Genomic DNA, 22,313 nt, shown 5'->3' with positions numbered 1-22,313 from the left:
TTACAAAGAGAACTTGCTACTTTTATTTCGATCTTGCGTTTGGATTCTGCGCTCATTAAATATAATAGCGAATATACTGAAGTCAAGATCCGAGAGGCAAGACAATATTCTAATTTAATGGTATGGCTCGTAGATATGAAATGAATGCAATTGAGTCCCAACACAGACTTGAATAAATACATACTAAATAGTTTAGGAGACATATTCCTGCGAGCGAAAATTATAGAGAATATGATGGGGCATATTTTCGACCGCCCTGAATAATAATTACAACGAAAATGTTCTTTTTACCTTTTTCACATTAAGGCGATTGAGTTATTGATAAGTATTAGAGAAAAACTTAAAGGAACTAAACATAAGAAATTTGATGAAAATGGATTAATAAAAGTGGATTTAATAATGCGTCTTTTCTAAGAATTTGTTCTCTAGCCAAATTGGTTATATTATAGTACTCAAAGTAATGATTTCAATTCTAATTCCAGTGCTGTGATAAAAAATTCTAGAAAAAATGTCTACAAAAGTAAAAATCTGTTAATAGTGTTTTTATTATTAAAATGAAGATTCATGTTGAATTTTTTAAGACCTATTTAATCTTTCGGAAAGTCGCACACAATCAGGTAACGTGACTTTTACATCAGACGTCTTGTAAGTGTCGATACAATTATTATTTATGTTACAACTATTATATATTTTATTAATCTTTTCTCTAATAATGCTTTTTATAAAAGGAAGCGGACAATTACTCTGAACTAATTTAATTTCTTATTGATCCAAATATGCCTGTAAATTAACCATTTGCTTAAACCAACCTTTTCACAAAACAATGGGAATTAAAATTAAAGTATCTAACAGACCACAAGGTTTATTGATACCAATAGGTAATTAAATCACCTCTATTTGATGTATATTTTGTTAATGAAGGAAATTTATGGAGTTTTTTTTATTTAAGTTTAAACATAAACTGTGTGGAATTTTCCATAGTATTAAAAGCATTGATGAAATCATGAATTTTATCAGTAGGAACAATAGCTACAATATCATCCACGTAACATTCATATAAAAGAGGCATCAAATTTTACTGAAAGTCTTTTTTCTCTAAAGCTTTTTTTCCCACATCTTCTGATTTTAAAACTATAGGAAAAAACGGGCAACCCATACGAAAACCACTCTATTGTTTCTTTATTATATAAGCTTATGGTTTATTGAAAAAAGTGTAGAGTTTTTTATTCATTAAAGGTCTTGACCAATTTCATTTCAAACCAGGCAAAATTTCATAAAAAGTTTACGTCATTGTGTCGGAATAATTTTTTATTTGATCCATCAGTCTTGAATGTCAATAATAAGACATATCTTACAGTATGAACACACATTTTTTACAATCACTGGAATATTAACTGCGAATTAAAAAAAAGGACGTGGAAATTTTTCTCTTTTAACGTGTCCTGTATAATTTTTGAAAGTAGATTCACTCAGAAATTGGGAATACACTACCCTAAGTAGCGTCGAAAATGAATTTTGTGTAATATATGTTTCTTAATTGCTAAAATTAACAAAAACGTTTGGAAACTAAAAAAAATTAATAAACAAATGTATCTACTTCTAAAATATATCTCTTTGTAGATTATTTATTTTAAATTGGTTTTTTTTATTAATATTTATTAATATTAAAAATTAAACAATCGGATCGAAATGTACAAAAGAACAATGAATATGAAATTTGTATAAGAAACAAAGGAATTAAATCACTTTTTATTTAAACATGTTGTTTGTCAATAGTATTTATATTTTTGGAAACTAGAATAGTATCATTTCTTGTAAAAGCTTAGATTATCCTATAAATGAGTTAAGGTGAAAATAATTTAATCAAATTATAAATCAAAAAGTTCTCAATCTTGCTGAACTCATTCGAATGTTGAAGTTATACAATTTTTATAAAAGAAGTTTCAAGTCGGAAAGTGGTAATCCTAAAAGACTGTGAGGCGTATAATGAGAATTTTTAAAAATGTAAGAAGTATCAAAGATTAAATCAAGATGATTGAAAAACGATTGAAAATTATGAGAGGTCTGCTCGTCATTTTTTATGAGGTTCATTTTGTATTTATTTAAATCTATTTTTTAAGTAAATGATTATTGTAAAATAGTTGTTTTTGTTCTGCACACAGTGGTGGCCCACGTCAGTGGATTTATTGTTTCTGTAATAAATTACATGAATTCTTGTCAGGTACATAGTTTACAAATTGATTGTTTTCGTGTGTAATGTAAACATTTGCGTTATCTTCGTTTGATATGACAGTGGTCAGTTATTATGATTTATGTTTGCTTAATATCAAAGACAATATATATTTTGTTTTCATTTCTTCTATTTGAAATGTAATAATTTTTTTTATTTACATATTATTTGGATAAAATAATTACTAATCTTCTGGAATTTTTTTGCAAAAATCTTGTTTTCTAATTCACCTTCAAAGTTAATAATCACACTTTGATTTTAATTTCCCAATTCGATTTGGTGATTGTGGATAAAAAATAACTTTGTGGAAATAAAGGTCAATAAAAAAACATTTCTTGAATTCAGATCATAATTATTGCTTAGACATTTCACAGTTCAATAATAAAAATATTCGTATTGTTTTTTCAATACCTAGGTATGTTGAAAAAAAATCATATAATGGAGGTTTTAGGATCGAGAATCTTTCAAAAATTTGTATTTAATACTTTTTAAATTTAACATTAAGTTAAGATTATTTTTTATATAGTTTTTGTTATAAAATATATATAAGTGTTAGAACTTAACTTCAAAATCGTCCAATTTCCAACGAATGTTATATTTTTTAGGCGAGGATGCATTCATCTATAACTATCATTTTCCAGTTTTTCATTTTCCTGACACAAGATAATCGTTGAATTATAATAAAATTGAATATTTCCAAATCCAAATATTTAGACTTCACATGAAAATGTTTGTACAAAAATTTGTTCTCTCTGTAAATTTACACTCTCGTTGATTATTTAAAATACGTACAAATTAAATTTATTTATATTTTATCGAATATTTCGAAAATAAAGCAAGAGAGTAACAACAAAAATGCTAAAAGACTTTTTGGTAGAACTTTTTGATAGGAGTAACTTTCCCTATCAGCTTTCTTTCATATGCTGTTGTATTCATGAAAAACTTAAGAATTTTTATTCTTGAAGAGAGAAAAATTCTTTCTTCTTTCAAATCGCGGGCCTATAGGGTACATTTGCATTATTTGTACCAACTTTTGAAAAATTAAGAGAAGAAAACGCTGTTTCTTTAGAAAACTGTGTTTACAAATTTTCAGAGACCGCCACTTTGTCAATTTTGATTCTTTCTGAAATTTTTCGGTAGAATACAAAGAAGTACGAAAAGGTCTATTAGATTCAAAAACAAAATGTCAAATATCTCTATGGATTTAGATAGTAGTATACTTTTTCAAAATGTTTTGATAAATTCTTGATAAACAGCGTCCGACAAATTCTGCAAAAATTATGTCAAATTTTGGCTTTTTAACGCAATAAAACTAGGGTTGCCGCAGGTCAGAAAAAACCTGAATATGAAGGAAAGTTCAGGGATTTAAATAAAAATGTCGCATAAGTCAGGGAATTTCTAAAAGAGGCTCTTAAATTTCCTGTCAAGGATAATAAATTAAAAATTTGAAATTATTTTATTTTGCTTATAAAAGATTCTATGATGAGAATATTATATTATTAAGATTCTGGTATTCGTTAGTGATTTATTTGTCATATATTTCTATTTTTATGTTTGTGTAAAAATTCATCTACTTTTTTAAACAAATTTTTTTTTAGTAGAAAATTATTTGGTTGAAAATTTACCGGTTTCTGTTCGCAGTTTAATATTTTTCGATTGTTAATTGGACTATTTTATAAAAATCAATTTTTTAGAGTGAAAATTAAATTATTTTGTTGGCTAATTCCTTTCAGTTTGAAAGTTCATCTTTTATCGTAGAAAAGTCATCATTTTGGTTGAAACAGATGCACGAATTTTACGTTTAAAAAATTAAATTGTTATATTCCTTTTATAAAGTATTCTATATTAAGGGTTTTACAAGATTAAAATTATAGATTGTGGATCTTATTGATCAGGAGAATTTAAACATTATAATTTTTTGTAATTAAGAAGAAGTCAAGGAATTTTCAAAATGAAAATTTTCTGTCACCCTGATAAAACCTTCCTAACTTTTCAAACAAAAAATGAAATAAGAAAAGAAAGATCCAGACAGATTAGAGTAGACCTGCGTGAACGGTAACCATATGGATTAATGCGTCTTCGCAAATAACATCTTTATTCCTTAACCATTTTATTTCTTGTTTGCATCACCTAATCTATTTTATTAGAAAAAAATGGAATAAGAGGCTTCATCCCTGGTGTCACTATATTATATAAAGAAAACTTTTATTTTTTACTTTATTCATTCAAAGGTTATTTACCAATTCATAAAATTTCCACGAACTAAACCATCAAGTTTTTTATTTTTAAGAGGTTTCAATTTTTATTTGATAAAATCTGCGGTTATCGCTGCACCTGTATACAAGGCAGCATCGCCCAAATGCAACTTGCTGGTGATAATTAAATTAATAAATAATTATTTTAATCAAATAATTAGTATATATGAAAATATGTTATATAATAATGTGGCACATAAGATGGGAAAAAATATTAATTCCACGTATTATTAACTTTATACAAAGCAATGAATGGTAAGGGGCTCTACTATAATCACTTGACGCATTACTTGCCCCTTGATTTTTTACGAAACTGTTGCATTTATACCCAAAAGGGAGAATTTTCAACTTGAAAAGTTAGTGTAAACAAACAAAAAATTTACATTTTCGATTAAAAAAACTAATTTAAAAAAGCGAATGTTCAACAAAATAGTTACATTTTTTACCAAAGGGATAAACCTTAAGTGAAAAAATGAATTTTCAACAAAAAAGTATAATTTTCACCTGTGAAGTGGAATTTTCAATAAAAAAGAGCATTTTTAAACAAAATAATTAAACTTTTAACCAAAGAGATGAATTTCCAAACACAAATGATTTCATAACTAAGTTGTTTAACGAAAATTTTCAAACAAAATAGTTGAAATTCATTCCAAAAAAGATTTCAGCGTTCTTGCCAACATCAAAAAATAAACATTTTAAACAAGAAGTGAATTTTTTACGAAAATACTTTAATTTTTAACCCAAAAAGACGAATTTCCAGTAAAACAGTCGAATTTTTTCCCAAATAGTTGCATTTATATGCAAGAAAGATGAAAATCTACTTAAAAAGATGAATTTTTATATAAAAAATGAAAATTTTCAAGAACAGCAAATATTTAAATAATTATCTAGAAAGATATCATTTGACTGTTCAACGCCAAAATATGAGGTTCAAACAAAAAGTAAATTTTCCACGACATAGTTTTACAAAAAAAAAAGAATGACTTTTGAATAGGATTGCTGAATTATGAAACAAATAGTAAAATTTAAAACTGAAAAGATCATTTTTAAGATGCACAAACTGAAAAGAAATAGAAGTACAAGCCAATTAGTTACTAACAAGAATAGTATATCATGGTTACCTGATATAATATTTTTCAGAAACTCTATTGTAAAAGATATATAATTTTTCACTGAACGATTTTTCATTTTCCTTAATTATCAGAGCCAAAAATCTGAAGCGTGCAACATTTTAAAAGCAGAATCTTATAAACGGAATAAAAGTATTTCACATTCAAATTAAAAATTTACGAATTTCATTCTTCTTGATAGCCAAGTATTTTTTCGACTTATTTTGTGTTGATAAAGAGAGGTAATCTAAAATTAAATTTTTACCAGCCACAGCGAGCTCATCTTTTGACTTTTTTTCATCTTTCAAGTTTTTCCAAATGCCATTCAACATTACCTACGCCTGCTGCACCCGGTTGCTTTGGCGCGTAAAGTTAAATTCATTTTAACTTTCTCTATAATTCCTGCAAATTACTTTATTTTTTGTGAATTTCCGAAAATTATGTACATGAATAAAGGACCCATCCCCCTCACGTAAAAAATCGTAACCCCCCTCCCCCTTGAACTTTTAAGTAAGTGAAGTACGGACCCTAACTGGACGACGCTATCCCCGTTTACCCTACCATTCTTCTTAGTTGTTGTTCAAATGGTCTTTTTCAGGAAAAAAAGTATCGCGGTTTATATAGATACTTTTATTGATTGCGGTAGTTTTTGCTAAAAGAAAAAGTGGAGAAATGAAACGGATATTTGTGCAGAAACGGATAGTCGACAGTAATGAATTAGTGGCTGGAGAAAAACGCTTGTCGGAACTGAGAGCGATATAACAGACCCGGGGAAAGTTTTCGATGAAATACCTATACCATTAACGCTGGCCTATCTGTAGTTTATCCCCCTTGGTAATCCTTTATCAAAGGACGACTGAGCAAGCGCAATTTGTCAACACCGTCGTCGCCAAGATTTCATCGACAAAATCGCACGATCATTACTAAACGACCCAAAGCGTCAAACGCACAAAGGAGTCCCCTTGTAATTTTCTTCCTTCGAGCCAATTCGACGAACGGAATATGAAATCGTACTTTGATGTCCGCTAATAAAAATCACGGTACATCCGCTTTTTTCAATCGAATAGAAGACCCTATTATTATATAAATCTCTAAACGGAAATCACTTGAGTTTAGTCGAAATTGTTGTAGCAGTCGATATCAACTTCTCATGGAAAACTTATTCTCATTTAAACTTTGAGAAGAAACTTTGTGAATTATCAAGACAACTAGCAATAACAAACACGCGCTACAGCGCGTGGGATGCATTGATTTAATATTATTATACCATACCCTTTCGGGGTAAGCGCGACTCACTCGTCGAGCAAGGGAGTAATACGGGGACGGTGGTATAGATTTTTAGATTGATCTACAATTCTGGTGTTCTTTATTTTAAAACAACGTTCGTTCCGGACACTACTCCAACCCGGGTTGCTGATCAATCTCTGCAGCGATCACTTCATATGAAAGGCCTCACAAAGTCATCAGTTGAGACTCCCCACTTGGGCCAATTAGTATCCAAGGTCTTTAGTTTCAGGTACCATTCACTCCACTGACACTCTTTTCATAATATTTCATAATTTCATAATATTTCATAACATAATATTTGTCGCTAGACATTTATGTCCTGGCATACAACTCTAGCTTCCTCCAAGTCCATGCATTTTTTCATGCAAGCTCTTATGTTTCTATAGTTTCTTACGTTTTTTCAAATCAGGTTTTCACATGATGACTTCGTGAGGCTTTTCACTTGAGATGATCGCTAGAGAGACTGATCAGCAACCTGAGTCGGATTAGTGTTGCGTAACAAACTTCTTAATTCAGTAAATAACATTGCTTTGCCAGCTAATAATAGAGAAGTCCAAAAAATGCTACTATGTTTCAAATTTTCAGATTGTACCGTTTAATCCCTTTTTAAAACTAATTATCATTTGAGAGGCATGGTTCCATTTTTCAAAAACAATGTTCTTATTTTTTTACAGTTTAATGTGGAAAAGGTCTTGGAAAATGAATAAAGCTATCTTAAAATTGTCAGTTTTCACGATTTTTTATTCTTTTGAATTATTTGTCGTGCTTTTAAACTCCTTAAAATTCTGAAGCATGGAAAATTAAAAAGGCGCCTGAAAAATGTTCAGTTCTTAATGCTTTAATTTGTAATATTTCGTTCCTTTAAAATATTTGTCATTCTGTACATTTTATTGTATTCTTTTCAATTGTTTGACATGTTTTTAAAATCGTTAAAATCCTCTTGAATTCTTTCAAATGCATTAAAGTCAACTGAATTTTGCCGAATTTTTAAATATATTAGAATTGATGTGAATGGTCTGACTTACCTGAATTTCTTGAATTCGTGGAATTTTCTGAAATCCTAAAACACCCTAAATTCAGGGAATTTAGAAGGGTAAAAGTAATTCGGGGGATTTGAAGAATTCAAAGATTTTCAGGAATTTAGAATATTCAAGAAATTCAGGGAATTTAAAATAGTCAAGGATTTTAGAGAATCCTGATTATTCCAAGTATTTAGGATATTACAGCATTTCAGGGAATTCGAAGAATTTAAGAGCAGAGCAGAGTCAATACAGGGAATTTAGAATATTGAACAAATTCATGATATTCAGAGAATTCAGGAAATTCAGAAATATTAAAGAAATCAGAAAATGCAAAGAATTGTGTGAATCTAAGGATTTCAGTGAATTTAGAGCATTTAGAGAATTAAAGGAACTGATAAAATTGAAGAAATTCATATATTTCCACGCATTCAGAGAATGCAAGGATTTGAAAAAATTCGAAGAGTTCTGAGAATTTCGAGCAAAAGCATTCATAGATTTTTGGTAATTCTGAAAAATCAAGTATTCCATTAAATTTAAAAAAAGTATTAGGGATTTCAGACAGTTTAACGAATTCAAGGAATTTAGGGAAATAACTAATTTGAGAAAATTCAAGGAATTCAGAGATTTTCAGAAAATCAGGGAATCTGCCAAATTTACATTGCTCTGAATATAACTCTTAATTACAAAAAAAGTTCTAAATGATTATTGCTGCGAATTTTTAGTTTAAAAGAATTTAGATTTAATATTTTATCATGTTTATTAATTTAAATTCAAAAGTTTAAAATTAAAAAATTGCCCATTTTTAAATTGTAAAATTAATTTTCAGTTCTAAATGCTAACTAGTAAGGTTATTCAAGTTGGTAAGCCTAAAAATAAACAACTTTTCATTTTCATGGCCTTCAAAGCGTGCAATTTTAAGTATTCCTTATTTACAGGTTATTTAATATCAAAGACTTGGAATTAGGATTTATCTAATTATTTAAAGTAATTATTTAAGTAATTTACCAAATCATTTTTAAGGTTTCGATATATGCTTGCCATTCAAGATTATTTAATTTTAAACGATTCCAGTTTTAAATAATATAATGTTGAAAGATGTTGCAAGATTTAAAAAAGGGAAAGTCGTAAAACTTTTATAATATTTAAAAACGTTCTGAATTTTTGTATACAATAAAAAAAATGTTATTAATAATTTTATTGAACTCATTGTAAATTTAGAAATTTCAATTAGTCTCGAAGATATCTTGAAGAAGTATTAGAAATAAAAGTATGCACATTAAATAACTGATGAAATTATTTTTAAGAGCTCACAGACGAAGTTCTTTCTTATGTTCATATTTGAGTTTGTCGAACGTTTATAAATTCTTTATTTGGGTGTATTGAAATATGAAACTGGCTAAAAAGTATTTTGGAATTTTCTGCACTTGTTATACATATTTTAGTCGCTTTAAAGAATATGTTTTAAACTCTACCCTATATAATTTATACAGCAATTTCTCTTGCATCAGAAATCAGAACGCAAAAATCAATTTTGCAGCACGCCTCTGGTGGAATATGCTGAGAGTATGAAACGGAATATATGCTCTAAAGTAAACATTAGCATTGATGAAATGAACAAAATATTTGCTCCGCATATTTACATATGTGGAAAAATAAACCAAAAACCATTTGAAGGAATGAAATCGGGGTTTTAATGTTAGATGTTTAAACACGTTTATTTTTTTTAAGGTTCTCGACTAGGGTTGCCAAGTTAGACATAGGGTCGAACGCCTCACAATAATGCTTTAGATTAAAAAAACAACCTCGAGGACGATGAAACCCAACATGGAATATTTTATATGCCTCCTTTCCAGTCAAAGTTTGAATTTATTTGTGATGAAAACTAAGAGAATCAACTTCCAATCGCGACGTTCAAGAGAACTAGCACATTTGTAAGAATGCAAAGTAAAACAATTTCGTTGAGTATCCTCTCGCGTGAGATCATAATTTCAAACAATTTTCGAAGTGGCTCAGATAATTTCGCAAAGTTTCCATTCAGAAGAATTTTTTTTGTCTTGCTACAGTAACACGTGGGAGTGACGGCCGCATTCGATCCAGAAAAGTTTTCTCGCTAATTAACCAATAAATGTAGGAGTGTTCTTGTTTTCGTAAAAAAAATATATAAAAGAAGAAATTGAAAATATATACGTATAAAATACAAACAAAAAATAAAAATCCGAGAGAAAAATGTCAGGACAATTGTTCTCAGTGATTCTATTATAGGTAAAACAAAATCCAATCAGTCTTACATGGAAAAAGTAAAATCTGATAAGGGCATAGAAGGAAAATAACAAGAGCGAAATGAAATAAAATCGACAAGAAAGAAAATAGAGGCATCGAACTGTAACATGGATTACGGATTTTATTTCTGCCAATTGAAAAAGTTGTAATGAGGAAAATGTCAACTTATAGTCAGACAATGATTCGACGCCAGAGCAAATCTTTTGTCAGTGTATCTTAAGCGTTATACATTTTTCCCAGTTTCAAATGGAGAGAGTATTTCGAATTTTCTAGGAACCTATAATAATACTCCAGTAACTCTAAGGTATGCAATAATAATAAATTGCATAAAAAAGTAACGCTGCAGATTACGCTGATTCATTTCCTTTAATTTTCTTTTTATTATTTACAACACCGTTTTCTTGAATTTATGTAGATAATATTCATATAAAATAAATAAATAGATTTCCACAGCCAACTCAATAGTGCAGCAACTAAGACTGCTCATTCAAAGAAACATTTTTAAAAAAGCGTTAATTGCAGACATCTGTAGGGTGTACATTTGTCCAAATTCGTTAACAAGGAGATTTTTTTGATTTTATGATATATTTCTATAGAATAGATTTTCATGATTTAAATCAAAAACTTCTGTGATATAGAAAAATTTTGTTTTTAATACTAGAATAATAGAATACTGGAAATTGTGTCAAGTATAATGAAGAGGTATATTTTTCAAATTAAGGTATGTCCAATCATAAAAAACTTTTTTTTTAAATGCTTAATTGAGAGTTGGATTTTTCTAAGTTAGAGTATGGCCCACTATGACTTGGTGTTTTTTCCTTAAATACTGAAAATAGGGTCAAATATAAATAAGAGATTTTTTAAGTTTGCTTATGGCTAAATATAAACGGATGTGTCTTTTAAATACAAGAAATAGTGACTTATGTAATTGTGACATAGATTCAATCAAATCGGAGGTTGGCCAACTGTTAAAAGGTGTTTTTCTTTTAATACCGAGAATGGGGTTAAATATTAATGAAAGGTAGATTATTCCGAGACAGGGTATGACAAACTATCGAGCCAAATATCAGCAAATGTTTTTTTTTTTAATACGGGAAATGGGGTCAAATATAAGTAAGAGGTAGATTATGTCGAGATGAGGTATAATCTATTATGAACCAGTCGTTTTTTCCCCAATTTTAAAAAATTTAGACAAATCAGTCCTTAGTGACCAAAATATCCATTACAAGTTCAAAAAATTAGTCTCCAATATAAAGTTTTTGTAGTGGCAATTGGAAAAGGGGTCAAATATAAATAAGAGGTAGATTATTTTGAGATGGGGTATAGTCAACTATATACAAGTGCTTTTTTTATTCATTCTACACATTTTCATAAAAATCAGCCCATAATTGAAAAAAATATCGAATACAAGTTAAAAAATTTGATTCCAATATAACATTTCAGTGGTTGTGATTGGCAGAGATCAATTTTCTCAAAATTTATAGTGGAACATAAAGTACAAGAATTAAAAATGAACAAACACATAAGGGTTTCTTTTTGCTGCACGTATTCACTAAAAAGGGAAGGAATACTATTTTTCTACCCTTCCCATTTTGTCTAAAACCTCCTTTCAAGTTTTAGAATATTTAAAATGCTATGAAAATATCTGAGTATATAAATGCTTATTTCATTCACTAGCGAACTGAAAAATAAGCGGAAGTTCTTCTATTGTCTAAATCCTAGATATGTTACTCTCTTTATTCTATTATTTCAAGCTTTTTAAAACACCCGGGTTCCAATTTCCATTCTAACTACAAGCACACCAGCGTGAAAATCTACAAAGGCCAGCATTGAAACATTACAAAAAAAGTTTGAAAATACGTGTCAGTTGAAATCTGCTTCCCCATGCAACAATTTTCGACAAAAAAACAAGAAAACAATAAACAAACAAACGAGAACAGTGTCCTACCTCCTAACAAAGTCTCTGCAGGTCCCGTAGTTTCATAGGCTCTCATTGTATAAACGTTTCATATGCGCTACAGAAGGTGTGAATAAGACGCCTTTTGTCTGGACTCTGACGCTCACTGGTCCACAAGAGAGGTGCTTTGAATTTCTGGATATGGTTTTGCCGATACTGTGACTCTTTGGATTTCATTGTATGTTGTATAACTCGAAACGAAACGTTTCAGAGCAATACGCGACTATCGCGACATAAGAGGGATGAGAGAGCTCCACGGGGGGTGGGCGAGGCTTGGAAAGAGGGACTCGAGCAGGCATCGAATCAGCATTTATCACCCCAACAAGCCGGCTTTTAATGGGCTGTTCGAAAACTGCGCGAAATAATCCGAGCTCGAGGGTTGCGTATGAGAAGGCACGAAGGGTGGTTGCTTCACGACAATACCTTCCGGTTCAGCGCTCTCTGCCTGAAATCGCAGTTCAATCGGGACCTTGCAGTTCGAAGTTACGTGTGGCCTCTGTTTAAAGTAGACACGTGGCTACGTTTATGTAACGAGGGTATATCACCATCCCTTGAAAACCGAAATCAAATATATTATTTCTGCACTGATCGCCGATCCCGTTCATCAATCCATTGTCCTTCTAACAATCACTGATCCTGGAAATGATTGCCTGATTTTAGAATGTTCTGGGTGGCCACTCACTGAGAAAACCCAGGAAAACCGGAAATTAGCCTGGAATTTTTAGCATCGGGAAAAATTCGTTCAGTAGGCAGGTTTTTTTGAAAACCGGAAATTGTTTAGATTTTTTTTTACTTTTGCAATAAATATCGCCTCGCTCTTCGGAAAAAATGTGTGCTGGTATTTTGCTCCGCTTTAGCAAACATATAAGTTATTATTTTGTTGATAATTTTATGTTAAACTTTTTCAACTGATTGAAAAAAAAATAAGTTTCCCTTCTATACTATATATCTAGGAATCTAAAGCATGTATTGAAAATTTGAATATTTTTCCTGACAATTCAACTATTTTGAGAAAGAGCCAGCTTTTTTGATAGGAAGTTAAAAGTAGAAAAGTAGAGAAGTCATCTTTTTTTATTGAAAATGTATGTATTATTCTTGAAAGTTAATTATTTTTGATTGAACAGTCTGCTATGATATTTTTTGTTCAAAATGCATCTCTTTTGGTTAAAAATTCTAATATTTCATTGAGGTTTCATTATTTTGTTAAAAATTCCACTATTTTCTTAAAAATTACTTTTTCTTATTTAAGGCTTAACCGTTTTTTTAAACGTTTGTCTTTGCAGTGGAAAATTCATTTTTCATGGTTGTAAGTTAATTATTTTTAACTGAAAAGTTTAATATCATATTTTTGTTCCAGAATTAATCTCGTTTGGTTAAAAGATCTACTATTTGTTTGAAAATTTAATCATTTTATGGCCAATTCATCTATTTTCTTAATAATTTATAGTTTATAGTTTAAACATAATTCTGGTCAAAATTGAACTGTTTTCTTGGTCATTCGTCTTTTTGGTCCTGAGTCAGTAGACCATTTTTTTCGCCGAAATGCAAGAAAGACGGCAGGTTTTGTAAGTTTGAGGAAAAAATGGATAAATTTAAACCATTTACAATTAAAAAAGATGTAGAATGTTGTCAGAGAGAATCAGCGAAAAGTCAATGAGAAAACAAAACAAGTAAACCAAAAAAAAAAAAACAAGAGTCACGTGACATGGAATTGAAACATAACAAAGTAAAATAATATACAAATAACAGAAAAGGCAATAAAAAAAACGTTCAGAATCAGGCCAACGTGTTTGGTGCCAACTCAGGACTACCACGAATGTTTACACATTTTGTGGAATTACGCACACGAAACAAATCTGAATAAAAAATCGACTTTGTCAGGCGAAAGCACACAGAAATCAACGCATTTCATCGATTGAACTTTTTAAAATATTTATACCCCTTTCACGCTGTCAATCGAAAACTATAACAGGCTCGGTCAACTCAATAAGGGAAAATGGCGAATTTTTAAATCTTGGCGCGGGGGTTGAGAGGCAGCGAGGGGAGTCAAATTAGTCAAAAAACGCGTGCGCGGAAAATTGTTTATTGTCATTTGTTACTGTCACGTGTTGTCTGGTGCTGTCACCGTATGAGATGATAACCTTAAAACGGGTTTTCGTGTGCCGGTATCACTTCAATGAAAAGGATTTCTTGAAAACGCAAACTGGTGTGGTTATAACATATTAAAAAAACTGTATATCACAGGTCAACTCTGCTTCAGAAAAAATAAAAATTCATACGTATGCACATCCTAACTCGTCTCGTAATTGTCTTTTTCTACTTAAAATACAAAAATAAAAGCAAAATGAAGTATATGAGAAATAGAATGATAATTATCTTTAATTTCTTATTTTGCGTTTCTTATTTCCATAATTTTTTCTTTATTCATCCTTTTTTCTTAAATTATTTTACTGGTCAACACATCTAAGGAAGGAGCACGCACATATATAGCGACCAACGCATGCATGCTTCTGTAGTTCTCCTGCCCATAGCAGATGGCGCTGAATTTCGCTATTTATTTCCCACGTAGTTGACCGAGCCTGAACTATAATAACAATTGTCAGCGTAAAATACGTTAATGTCTACCAACTGTCATACGATAAAATGGTTAAGCTGCCACGGACGCCATCTCTGAGAAACGGAAGGGTACCACCTTAACCCACAGTGCCAACTTAGGACCACTCTCCCCTATGTCTTTTGGTGCATAGAAAGTTAATTTTTTTGGATATAAATATACCTTTTGCTAGAAAAGTCATCTTTTTGAGCTAAGATTTCTACTATTTGGTTGAAAATTTAATTATTTTGTTTAAAGTTGACATATTTTGTTAAAAATTCGACAATTTGGTTGAAGATTTATGTTTGTGGGTTGAGAATTGAACTATTTGTTAAAAAATTCTACTTTTTTGATGAAAAATCGTTTACATTGCTCTAAAGCTTAACTATGTGGTTGGCTCGTTAAAAATTGATATTTCTTGGTAAAAGATTCAATTTATTTTGACTTGAAATCTTAGGAATATTAGAACTACAATAATGTTAATAAACAGAATTTGCTCCCTTATTGTGCCTCTATTTTATTGTAAAATCAATTTATTTTCCTTGTTTTGAAATCATTTTGAGTTGTAAACTCTGAAATCATTTTTGCGATAATCTACATTTTATGTTTTACCTCGGTTTTCTAAAATGTTTAATTCTTGACTGGTGAAAGAAATTGACGAAAAGCGACCAATTGCAGGATTTAATGCAATTCCAATTAAATGTTCTTGAAACTTTCTTGGCAAAGTGTCACGAGACTTTGGGGGGAATCTGAGAGCTGTGTGAATTTCTGAAAAGAGCAAGTGGCCTCGGTAAAATTATGTTCCTTAAATGCTTCGATTTTAGAACGTGCTTTCGTTTTCTCGAAAACGGTCTCGAGGAAAAACCTTCCTACTTTCTTAGTCAAACATTTACAGAACTCTGGAATGGAAATATCGAGTTTTTCTTATCATACTTTCTCCTTCAAACTGTTGACATTATGCTTCAGATATCGTATTCGAGCTTTTATGATTTTCAAGGTTACGTCAACATACTTTTTTTTATCGTTATTGAATTTATTTTACAGAAAACGGTTTTTATTTATAAAATTGCTGCCATGGACGGCGAACTGCGAAAAAGACAAAAACTTCTACCGATAATTATTATCTGTCACATAAAAGATTTTGAACAAAAAAAGTAAAACTGTTTTTACAGAACTTAGTGGTTATATAAAATGATATAACATACTGATGAGGACGAAATAAAGACAAGATAGGTCCGCCTAGTGAGCGCATTTTTTATATATAAATTTAAAATATTTCATTTCTTTGAAATTTTTCTTTAATTTTTGACCCTTCTAAGTTTAAATAGCTCAAAACTTGAAGTTTGGTGTTGCCTGATAATCACAATTTGAATTATTATTCCCTGTTCTCTTAACTGAAAGTTGTTGATATTCAATTGATTCTATTGAAATAAAATTGTGCAACTAAAAAAGTCTTTAGTGCGTGCCGAAAGGACTACCTGAAAGGTTAAGCGAAGCAAATTTTTTCACAGTTTGCGCAACGTGCTTAAAATTTAAAATCACGAAAAATTGCATTTTTGTCGTTATTTTTAAGTCAATGATTTTTGTACAGTACAGGCGAACCGTGTCAGTTATTATACGGTTTTCTGATCCAGGTGAACTATAAGAGTGGTATGTAATAATTATATAAGCTTTTATAGTTCCGGTCGGATGTCTGCCCTGATTTTTCCAAGAAGGGGAAGCAAGGGGAATTAAAGTAGAGGAAGTTTTGACAAATGCAGGAACATAACGGGAATTAAGTGAAAATAATGTGAGGGAAGTTATGGAAAATTATTAGAAATAAGGGCATTTAGGGGTAAGGAAGTAGGAATATATAGGGTTACTAGGCTTTGAACGTATAGAACCTTTTTTTATAGGCGCGCTGAGCCTAATTTAACTAATCTTTTTTCATTGTGTCCTATTATGCAATGTAACATTTTTTAACTGAAAGTTAATGTTCCTGTAGGGAAATATTATTTTTTTCAAATAAAAAGTCAAACCATTAAAAGTCTCTAAATTGTTGAAATTCAAAATTTCAAATTATTTTTTAAGAAAGGGACTTATTGGAAGAGTGGGAAGGGGAATCCGGGGAAGTGTTATGATGTTTGGAAAACGGTGAGTAGGGAAAGTTCTGACAGAAGAAGTGCTGGGAACGGAAGTAGGGGAGGAAACGTGTGGGAGAGGATGTATTGGAAGTGTGGGAAGACGAAGTGGGGGAATTGTTGTGATATGTGGGAAATAGAGAGTAGAGGAAGTTAGGAGTCAATTTCGGGGAACGTGTAGTAGGGGAGGGAAAGTAAGGGACGGGCGCATTGGAAGGGGAAGAAGGGGAGGTAGAAGTTTTATGAAGTATGGAAAACTGAGAGTAGGGGAGTCTTGGGAGTAGTGTTTGGAACGGAAAGTAGAATGATTGGAGGAGAAGAATAGGATGGAGAGGGGGTATTATAAAAGTGAAGTTTAGTAAGGAAGGGTAGAGAAATAAGGAAGTGAGTGAAAAAAAGAATAGGGAAGAGTGATGAGGGGTTGTTGGTATTTACGTAGAGGTTAATAGGGAAGGGTTAGAGAAGTAGGGTAAGGGAAGTAGAAGGTAGTGAGGAATAGTATGGAAAGATGAGGGGAGGGGTAGACAAGGACAGTAAAAGAAGTGAGGGGCGATGAGGAGAAGCAGGGAATGACGAAAGGAGGAGTAATAGGGAAAATATAGGAAGAAGAATTTGGGAGGGGAAGTTATGGGGAGGAAAGGGAGGAACATTAGTTAAAGAGACTGAAAGTAGGGGAAGATACAAAAGGAAAAGTGAGCCGAAGGGAATTACGTGAGGGTAGAAGTAGTCAGAAACGTAGTGGAGCATTACAGAAAGAGTGTGGAAGAGGAAATTTAAACGACTTTGCCTACTTTTGCTACTTTTTTTTGCCTACTTTTTTCTGATGGATTAAATACATCGAATGAAAAAGTATTTTAAATTATAAAATTGCTAACCGCTTAAGGTAAATAAACTTTAAATGACTCAACAGTGGAGTGTAGCTGATTGATTCTGTAGAAGCAATAAAATTTAGAAGTGGAATTCGATCATTGGTGATTGAAACGGGAAGTAGAAGTGCTGCAATAAAACGTGTCGCTATAAACCAAGTGACAAGAGAGTTCGTAGAACCGGCGTCACCGTATTAAATTTCAGGAGACGGCACTCTTCATCCGGATACGGTGTAAATATGCAAATTATCGAAACTACCAACCTTCCTCATCTAAGGGTTCCAGCGAGAGCAGAGCTTGGTCGATGAGATTCAATTTACTCCCACCAAAATTGTGTAGGCACCGGGTAATACACTAATACACCTTGCGAGCACGGTTCTTGCCGTTATATTATTGCCTTAGCAGTAACGCGACAGTAATTTGTATGCAAAATTGTTTCCTGGAACGACTCATGCGTGTAAGTGAAAAGGGATGATAAAAACATGCGCTTTCTCCCCACTTTAACGGTCCAGTTAACAATTCCCTATTCACTATTAACTATTAGCTGTTTCAATTATTACTTTCAATCAGTGTTTCATCAAAGAATAAACTTGTACTTACTATGTTCGTGTTTAAAAAAAATAGGCTCCTTATAGCTAATAGCTGGATAGATTCCCAACATTTGTAGCACAAAGCGATCCCTATATTTTGAAAAACGAGTCGCCGGGACAGATTTGAATTTTGAACGTCATTAAACAACTTTTTGAGCAAATCATATATGAATTAAGTTTGCGAGTACCTAAAGGGGCAGTTGAAAAATGCTATTTTGGACCGTTTTTTCTGAGTGTAGATTTTTTTCTTTGGTTTTATTTGATAGACGTCTAGACTAAAAAAAAATTACAAACATAATATTTTAACATACTTCACAGCCCAAAATGCTCTTTAAATATGATATATTGTATTTTAAACAAGATATTTTAATTTTGGACCAAGAAAGGTTAATTTTTTACCAAAAGAGTTGAATTTTTAAGCAGCAGTTGATATTTGAAGCTGAGAAGTTCAATGTATTAGAAAAACAATTTTCTTTTATACCCGAGAAGAAAAAAAGACTCTTCAACTAAGTAGTTTAATTTTCAAGCCGAAAAGAGTAATTCGAGAGCAGACTGGTGATTTTTTAAATTTAAAGGGACCAATTTTCGATTGATTTTTTAAAATAAAACAGTTACATTTTCAACAAAATAATTAAATTTAAAAAAAAAATTGAATTTTTAGCAAAGTTACTAAATTTGCAGTAACATAATTTACTTTTCCACTACAATAATGACTCTTAGAAAAAAATGAACAAAAACGTATAACTTTCAACTGAGTATTTAAATTTTCTGTGAAAAATGTTCATTCACGATGTCAAAATATAATAGTTGAAATATCACCTAAAAAAAGATGAATTTTCAAGAAAATATTTGGATCCCTAATTAAAAAAAGGGGAAATAGCAATTTTTAGAGAACAGTGGAATTTTTTTAAGAAGTACGTTTTTAATCAAATAGTTACATTTTCAACTGAAACGAGCATTTTTTATTAAAAATGGAATAGTTACATTTTTAGTTGGCAAAATTCCTTTTTAAAAAAAATACTTGAATTTGTAATCCGGTGGTTTCACTTTTCAATCAAAATAGAATTATTTTTAATCAAACGGTTGCTTTCTTACCAAAGCAAGACAAAATTTCTACCAAAAGGGATACATTTTCTAACCATAAAGGCTAATTCTCTAGAAAATAGGTGATTGATTTCTCAACCAAAAACTTAATTTCCAATGAAACAGTTGAATTGCCTACGAAAATAATGGGTTATTTAAACCAAAAATCACGAGTTTTTATTAAAACAGTTAAATTTTGAAGCATAAACACGAATTTGGCACAAAAAAGTGGAATTTTCAACAAACAAGTTAACTTTTAAACTAAAATGGACCAAATATCAACTAAAAATTTAATAAATACATTTTTAGTTGAAAATCTTATTTGCAACAAAAAAACCGATTATTCAAGAAAATGTTAAAATTTTTAATAAAAAATATGAATGTTCTACAAATAAAATTAATTGTTAACAAAATTATTTTAATTTTAACGAAGTATAGTGGAATTTTTAATCAAAAAGGTGGATTTTCAACCAAAGTGGTAATTTTTAATCATATGGTAGAGTTTAATTTAAAATAAAAACGATCACTTTTGAGTCAAAAATTGAATAATTAAAATTCCAGTCCAAATGTTACATTCAACGAAAGAAAAAGATAAACAATAAGAAAAAAAGTAAATTTTCTTAAAAGCAGGGGAAATAGTAGGTGATTAAAAACAGGGTTAATACAAGAATAGGTTAAAGAGTTTAATGCCCGTATTAGATGCTTTACGTGTAAAGTAAAATCACTAATTATAATTTTTCAATAAATTCAGAACATTTGTATTCACATTTCTTTTTTTCATTACTGATTTTAAATTCTGCGCACGTGTTAAATGCTTAGTTCAAACACAAAATTTACCCGATTTCAGTCATTTCCGGAACATAAGTTTAATATCATAAGATGAGTACAGAATGAAGTATGGTTTTCCATTAAAACCCTAAAATCGCTTTTTATCACTTATGTTCTCAAAAACGAGAATATCTCCAAAACTACGAAACGGCAAAGTGGGTCACTTCCTTTCTAATATTTCAATTTATTTCCTAATTTCTTGCAAAATAAAGGAGCTAAAGAAGGTAAATTTATGTTTTTGTACCAATTTCACTCTCGCAAATGGAACACAATCCTTTATTGATAGCTCATCCAGAGGCTCTTATCTCCCTTAACCGGGTGATGAATGCACCCTTTTCTACTGCTTCGAAGTCTTGTACTCTGACGAATGGAAAGATGGAAAAAGGGAAAAAGAAGGAGAAGAGAACGTAGCCCTTCAAAAGAAGAAACTGCATCACAACCAAGCTTGCGAGAATAAATCTACTGAGCTTTCTCGACTTCTCTTTTGAGTGCGTTGCTCCGCTTTTGATTTCGTTTGTATGTAACATCAGGGGACCCTTCCTGAGTCTCCTGCAGCTATGCGATAGCTATGGGGCTTTTCACCGTTCGCTTCGAATCCTATGGGGTTTGAACCGGACCGCTATGGTGGTATTATAAGGATACAGTAGTTTCTGTACCCTGCTATTCTGCCCATATTGAGCAGAGGGTGCTTACGGAATTCTATTGGAAAAGCTGATAACCCACCCTCTTTGGGAAGGTACTCGTGGCAAACGCTTGGTTTCAGTTCGCTGTACTTGAATGCCGAGTTCACTTTCTACAACTCCATTTACGAAACACTTCAATACCACAACATATTTACATTTTTACTTCAACTTTAATTCTCAAAAGGTATGTAGGGCCGACAGGAGAAAGTGTGATAACGGGGTTAGTGTGATAAAGAGAAAAGTTAGGATGAAAAAGAAATGAGGTATTAACGTTTTTCCAGAAGAACATAATGATTATATCTCCTATTATTTTATTGCAAAAGGTCGAACAGTTCATGACTAATTAGAGATGTTATTGAATCCCATTTTTTTACTTCTGGAATAAAAATTCTAGTTGATTCCAACAATTGGGAAATAACATTTCAATAGATACACTGACGCAGACAAAAATTCGTGCAATCGTTTTTAAAATAATACAAATAAAATAGGCAAGTCTTTCAATATCACTAAGCCTTAATAAACAATTCAGAATTTTTTATTTTATATCCATTACAATTTTTATTTATTTAAAAAAATTGAAAGCACATTTACCCGTACATACTTTGCGGTATCACACTTACCCGTAATGATGGAAAATCTGAAATCGTTGACAAACTACCAAAGAAAATTAAAAATATTTCTCCAGGTGAGTTGTTGCTGATCACAGATGGGGATAATTAAAACTGAAAGGTCCAATGATAATTTCAGACAAATTTCAAAGAAGAATCTTCTCAAATATCTGATATATCACTAATTTAAGTCTAACTTTAATTTGATATTACACTGTATGGACCCTATATTAGCTTCAGATGTCAATACCATTTTTTAGCTGTTCGAAAAACAAAAACGAGTTATTTTGTTTAACAAATAAATCATCTAAATATATAGACTTTACAGACTTCTCCCTGTTGTCACTTTTTCTGTTTAAATGAGAATCAAATTAATAGAACCCAATAAGAAAATCCAACTATTAAAAAGGTAATTCTTTGTAATTGATAATGCTACTATTATACATACATTCCCGTACAGAAATTGCCAAATATTTGCCTTATTTCTGATTTGGGCCAGATCGGGCATACAATTTTGTGGTTGTTAAATTTGACCCCCTCTAGACCCCGGCTTAACAGCCAAGCTTGCGAGTAGATGGCGCTCCATTAATTTTGGGGACTAAAGTGCGTTGACTCCAAATCGCCCAAGTTTCAATGTAAAGTGTCAAGCGTCAAAAATATTTCAATTATTATTTGTAAAAGTGACAAAATAAGTGGGAAAAAATACCAAAAGTGAGCACAAGACGAGTGCGTAGGTATAGTATACGTCAAAATATTCCTGAATTACGTGTTGAAGACTATAATAAGTAAATTTATTAAGAAT

Source organism: Belonocnema kinseyi, chromosome 3 (assembly GCF_010883055.1).
Source record: "Belonocnema kinseyi isolate 2016_QV_RU_SX_M_011 chromosome 3, B_treatae_v1, whole genome shotgun sequence".
NCBI lineage: Eukaryota > Metazoa > Arthropoda > Insecta > Hymenoptera > Cynipidae > Belonocnema > Belonocnema kinseyi.
Note: the sequence above shows the minus strand (reverse complement) of the source record.